The sequence below is a fragment of the Corvus cornix genome, chromosome 2, assembly GCF_000738735.6.
Source record: "Corvus cornix cornix isolate S_Up_H32 chromosome 2, ASM73873v5, whole genome shotgun sequence".
Lineage (NCBI taxonomy): Eukaryota > Metazoa > Chordata > Aves > Passeriformes > Corvidae > Corvus > Corvus cornix.
In genome coordinates, this window is record NC_046333.1 from 16545329 (window position 1) to 16551659 (window position 6331).

At 41.3% G+C, this 6331-nt stretch overlaps 1 protein-coding gene across 1 annotated transcript in view; it reads right to left on the reverse strand.

The window, feature by feature from the left end:
- Positions 1–870, reverse strand: part of LOC104689238 (amyloid beta precursor protein binding family B member 1 interacting protein) — a 64809-nt gene extending 63939 nt beyond the window's left edge. Inside the window, exon 1 of the mRNA XM_039572144.1 lies at positions 766–870. The gene's annotated coding sequence lies outside the window, so the exon portion shown is untranslated. The remainder of the gene's footprint in view (positions 1–765) is intronic.
- Positions 871–6331: the final 5461 nt, after the last annotated feature.

Genomic DNA, 6331 nt, shown 5'->3' on the forward strand with positions numbered 1-6331 from the left:
AGATTTCATTTCAGTTACTTCTCCGTGGTATTCAGCCGAGGCTATCATGCGGGATGGGCACTCTCTGAGTCAGGCGACACTTAAGAGTTTCTCACTAAACCATGTGGCTAAAGGCACCACCAGCAGAGAGATGTAAACTGTTCCTTGGAAGTCTCTACTGGCTGTTTGGCCGTAACTGCACCACCTTCTTACATGCTTAGTTTAAGACTAATAGATTAGCACATTTACATGGGGTATTCTCTGCCCGCTTGGTCTGCAGTTCTCTCCCGCCTGCCTTCACTTTTCGAACGCTGACCCTGAAACAGGGTCCTGTGCGTCCCTCGGAATCCCCACCGGCCTCATGAGGCTACAGGGAAGCTTCGGCAGCCCTGCCTTGCAAATGATCAACCTCATACTCGCTTTCCCCAGGGACTGGGCACAGGGAAGGTCTGACCCAGCTTAACCCTACCGAGGAGAACAACTATCACCGGGACCTAGCACCGCAGCACGAAACCCCACGGTCCCGCTTCAGCCCCCCGAGGCCACGCGTGCCGCCGGAAGGTCCCTGTCCCGCGGGGGAAGCCGGTGTGCGGGGTCTGTCCGCTCTGCGGGCTCCCGCCCCGCTGCCCAGAGCGGGATTTGCCGCACCTCCCACCCCAGCTCCACTGTTCCCCGCCGGGCTCCTCACCGCGGCGAGCGGGACCCCGCACACCTCCGCCCCGTCGGGTCCCGGACTGGCGCCGGGAGCCCTCGGGGGTCCGACTAATCCCTCCCTGTCCGCTTTACCTTGGCGGGCGGGCGGCAGCTCCGGAGGCTGCGAGGAGGCGCGGCTCGGCGGGACCTGACCCGGCTCGGCGGGGCCGGGGCTGCCTGAGGGAAGTGGGGCCGCCCCGCCGCGCTCGCAGCGCCGCCCTCCGCCCTCGGCCCGGACAGAGGCGGTGGCCGCTGCTTTGCCCGCATCCCCCGGGGCAATCCCCGGCCGGCCCGGGCAGCCCAGCCCAGCCCCAGCGCTCCCCACCCCGCGGCCTCTCCTGGGCCGCCCCGGCCGGGCTGGGCGCTCTCGGCTGGACAGCACTGTCCGGCGCTCTCTCGTTTTCACACAGAATTGGGTTTCTTTCCCCCCTCTTTTTGTGACTCTGCATCTTCTGTAACGTGTAAGGCAGTGATCTGCTTTCATGACATTTTTATGTCATTTCGTACTTTTGGAAAAGGCTACTTTGAAGGGTACTTGGATGTTATTCATGGAGTAGAAATGATTTTATAACACCTTAAATTCCATAAAAAGATGGGGAGGGGGGAAAAAAATCGAGAAGTTTCCATCTGAGAAAAAGCAAGTGTCAGAAAATTCAGTGCAGTCTTGGAAGGGTTGATGTCACTCAGTTAAAGAGAGATTTTTGAGTAATGGAGGCCATGTGCAAATAGACCTCTCTCTTGATTTAAAATCCTATTGTCAGTGTCTATAACTTTGCCAAAACAATGCCTTTAGCAGATTTTTTCTTATATATCTAAAGCACTGACAGTAAAGTGTAGTGAAAAAAGGTGAAGATGTCACCATTGCCTCCTTCTGTTACTTCAGTTTAGAGAAGTCACCAGGTAGTTCAGCTAAGTCTTGCACTTATAGGCAATTCGTATTAAAATTCCAGATTTTGCTCCAAAGAAGCCAAGAAATGCCACTTTTTTTCCCTCCAACACTGCTGGAGATAAAATAATTATAGCAGAAGGATGGTAGCATTTCAAATTACCACCATGTTTTGCACGGCAAATATGTTTCAGTGCTTTAAGGGGTAATTGCTTTGAAAAATTCCAGCTGAGACAGCTCAGCCATATTTAAGAATGCATTCAGGGAATAGTGCATTGTTGTGCTCATGTTATTTAAAAAAACCCGAATTATTTCACTGACAAGCTGGCTAAAATTGACCAGAGTCTTTGGTGAGGTCAGAGCTTCCTCTTTGGCCAGGCACATGAAAATACATCTAAATTGGCAAACAGCATTCGTAAAATCATGCACATAATTATTAAACAGTTATTAGTTGAGGAGCTTGGGAGTCTGAGACTTCATGGATACTGCATATTCTCTTTGCTGACTTTATTTGCAGTTGCTCCTTTTGACTTTTGGTATCATCATGGTGCCAAGGAACAATGTAATTTTGAAAGATTCATTGGCAATTATCTTTTTAAAATTATCCCAAAGTCAATTTAAAATCAGCACTTAGCACTGAACACTCTGCGTGTAATAAAGGATTAATATTTGATGGTGCATTTTGTTGTCAGAAAATGTGTTTTAATTTCTATATGTGACCTACCAGTAACATGGTCACACCCTTAATACACTAGTGGTTTCACACTTATTTTGCTGTTGTTAAACACATAACCAAGGTATTTGTTAGGATAGTGCAGAAAACATCTATTCTGCTTGTACAAGGGAGCCTTTGTTTGCTCCGTCTCTAGATTTGTTCCTGTCCTCTCCAATGTCCTGAAAAAGGCTGAGAGCTGAATGGCAGTATTTTTCAGCTCTCCAAAGCTCTCCTGGCTATAACAGGCATTGCCTATAAGAGGAACAGTGGAGATAAGAACAGCACACCTCTAGAAAGCAAAGAGAAAATAAGAGAAATCCCAGAAAATCTGGAGTGCTATCTGTCAAGTTTTTGGTCTGTGTTCAGGAGCATGAGGGTTGTGCTCCAGTGGGATGGGTGGAGGCCATCATGTATTCATAAGGAAGAAATGTGTTGAGGGAAATGCTACAGCAGATACAGACTTGATTAAGTGTGTGTTCTAATGTTAGAGAGAAACAAAGTTTGTGGGGAAAGGAGATGGAAATAAGTAAAACTTCCTAATTTGTTTTCTGTCAGATTAAATGAATGTGCAGCAGAATCAGTCCTCTGAATTCCAGCCCGACATTCTGCCTGCTTTTCTCCAGAAGCTTTTAATTTTCTAATGGGAAGAGGAGACGTGCACTCCACCCAGGTTACAACTGGGTGTTTCTTAGCAGTTGCATGACTCAAGATCTAACACATGCAGTTGGAAATCGTTCTTTTTCTTTTCTTATCATGGGTGAGTAGATCACTGGGTAGATATGCTGTCATTATACACTGTCTGCTGAGGAAGAAGGGGGAGAGCTTTATTAACCTCCCCCATCCTTTTGGATTGGCGTGTCCTAGTAATGTAAGTTTCTATAAAGCAGCAGAGAATTTAGAATTAAAGCAGAATGTCTGTTTTTGAAAGGGAACAAATAGATATATTTCTAGTGCCAGGAAACAAGCAATTCATTGGAAAAAAGGTAATGTTTTACCATAAATGTGTTCCCTTAAATTTTATTGAGATCACTTTATACACTGATAATAATGACCTGACTTCGTAGAGACTGACCTTAATTTTCTCTACATGGTCAATGAGACACTACACTAAGATCTAACCTGCCCAGAGTAATTCAGGATCAGCCCACAGCCCTCAGTGTTATGAATGGAGAGGGTGCAGATATGTAAAATATTACCAAGCCATCGTGCCCCTGGCCAATAGTAAAAAAGAGGAAAATAAATCAGTGTTTTAATTAGAACTTTTGTCATAGCAAAACACACAGAATACTATTGAAAGGCTTGTTTGTTTTGTGGTTATTCAAACAAAATAACTTTCAGGTGGAAGAATGAAAGTTTTGATCATGGAGGACAAAGGCATAGATACAAGCTACAAAATAGGATTAAAAAAATTAGTTTAAGGCAAGTGATATCTAAAGGCTGGAGTATCCTCTTTTCAAGTAGTACCATGCAAATACTGAAAATCTTTGGTACAGTGACTGGATGATCCTCTGTGGTACACCAGATAAGTTATTTCATCAAGACACTGTTTTTCCAGAAAGCTTAAAGAGATTGCAGTTAGTGAGAAGCTAATCACATCACCACACCAAACTGTAATGTCAGGGCATTCTGGAAAAATGTTTGGCATCTTCTTAATATGATAAGGCCAAAAGTAAAAAGTATGCATATAAGAAAGTAGCAATGATAGGTTTTATATTCTTCCTGTAAGTATTAATTCTATTTAAGGGTGATGGTTTTTTAAGTTCAATTGTGATTGTGCAATACTGCAGAAGACCTGTAAACCCTAAAACTTCATGTGAGAAAGATGGAAAGCTCTCATCTGTGAGTTAATAGTGAAGAAATTACCAAAAGCAGCTTTTTAAAAATCACAGTAAATCAAATTGAAGTACAACTTCATTGAGTACAGAAGCTAGTTAGCAAGAACACCATATAAAGTTCTTTAAAATTATAGCAAATTAAGAAGCTAAAACTCAATGTGCTTAAGAGCACTATGATCCTTCTGCCCACATTTTCTTCCTTCCTTTTGAAGGCATCTTTCAACAACTCAGAACTGAGAAGAGAATTCTTTCTCCACAACTATTAAGAGGAAAGCATTGTTTCTTACAGTGGAAAACCAAAAGAAAACAAACCAATATCTCAGCCTGGATGAAAAGCTGAAGATGATGTTGTAATCTGAAAATGTTAGCAGTGAAGCTAGCAAATTCACACTTTTAACTGCAGGTAATTAGAAGTACTTCTGAAGGCTATGCTCAAAACTTAGTTACTAGAATTCTATCCACCATCATAGTTTTAAGATGGATTTCCTTTTTTTTTTTTCCTCTGTGTATGGTAGGGCCTTGAGTTAATCAATGGCTTCCATTTCTGCGTGTAGAATATGTTGAGGCAACAATTTAGATATCCAGGATTTGCACTGTTAAAATTTGTCTAAGGTCTTGATTAATAAGCCAGAGATGTCTGAGGGAGACTTTTTCACTGGACTCAATGAGTTTTAGATCAGAGTCTAAGCTTTCCACCTCTCACATATAACTATCATTGTGTACATCCATTTTTCTTCTAACTGTTTGTACATAGCAGATATATATATATCCCTTTCTGTTCTTTGTAAACATCTGTTCAAACCAGTCCCCTTCTTCACTGTGAGAGCTGAGCATCTAACATAAATTGCAGCTGAGGTAGGAAAAGCCCAACTAACACATCTCATTTATTAGCTTTATTAATCTTATGATAAATGAAATTGGCTGCACCCTTAAAAGGAAGCCTGTATATGTCATGACATGGAATATTGAAATCTCATCTAAATTGTTCAGAATGATACTTGTTATTAACTAGAAAATTGTAACCAGAGGGTCTTTGTTTGAAAATGTCAGCATTTATTATTAACATAATTTCTTTAGCTTTACCAAATAGGCTTTTTGATATTGCTCAGAGCAATGTGTGCAAAAGTTAGCTTAATGAGAAGTATAATTTTAAACTGAGTATTTGATTTTATTATTGCATGTGTTAGATTTCACATGTATGACAAACTAAGCATGATATGAATAAGGTTTTGAAGCTTCTTAATGAAGTGAATATAAGAGGTTCTTGAAGACAAAAGAAGAGAGAATTATCTGACTTTATTAATAGGAAGAAATTAATCATATATTTTACTAATTTCAAGCTGTTCAACCCTTTACTTACTCACTTATTTCCTCTGGGATTTATTTCCCTATGCACTTTTCTTTCCTGATTGTTAAAATGCTGTAAGCATGGCTTATACAGGTAGAATGTTCATTTGAAGTTTCTTCCATCCAAAGGTCAACCTGTGTTAGTTTGTGTGAGAGCAAGCACAGAAATTGGTCCTCTGGTCATATCAGTTTAAACTTTCACCTTTTTAAAAGAAAGTTTAAGTTCTCCTTTACTTGCTACATGTTGACTGTTTCATTACATTCAGATGAATATTAAAACTTCCCCCATTGCCTGGAGGCCCAGGGAAAGCCTTTGGAACACTTAATATTGTTATTTTGACAACACAGTAGTAGCTGGGAACAACTTAATAACTTTGAGATTTTTTCTGTTGTTCAGGGTTTAAAATAAAATCGTTCCACCCCCCACTCACTTCCCAGACATCCATTATTTCATTAATTACACAAAGCTTTAAGGAGATAATTGTCAGCATTTTTTTGCTTGTAGGAAAGTATCTCCAAAATATGAGTATGTATTTATTCTTCTTTCCCTCTCAGAAGGTAGTTTTCAAGTACAAATCCTAAGTTACATCTTTTTGCACATGCATTTGATTTTCTGTAGCTGCATGTCAGTATTAGGCTGCAAAGTTTTCTGCTGTATGTCGGTCACTTAGAGCATATGTGCAGTGTGTAGCATTTGTCCAGATGTAATATGCATACAGAGTGAGGGATAGTATGAGGAAAGCAGCACTATAAACTACCGGTATTGTTTTTTCTGATGTGAAGAAGTGCAAAGTAGAGTTTTTGCATAATCACTTGTTTCCCATTAGTGTAAATGCTGTCTGCAAGGAACAGGTGGAAGCCTTCAGAAACAGTCAT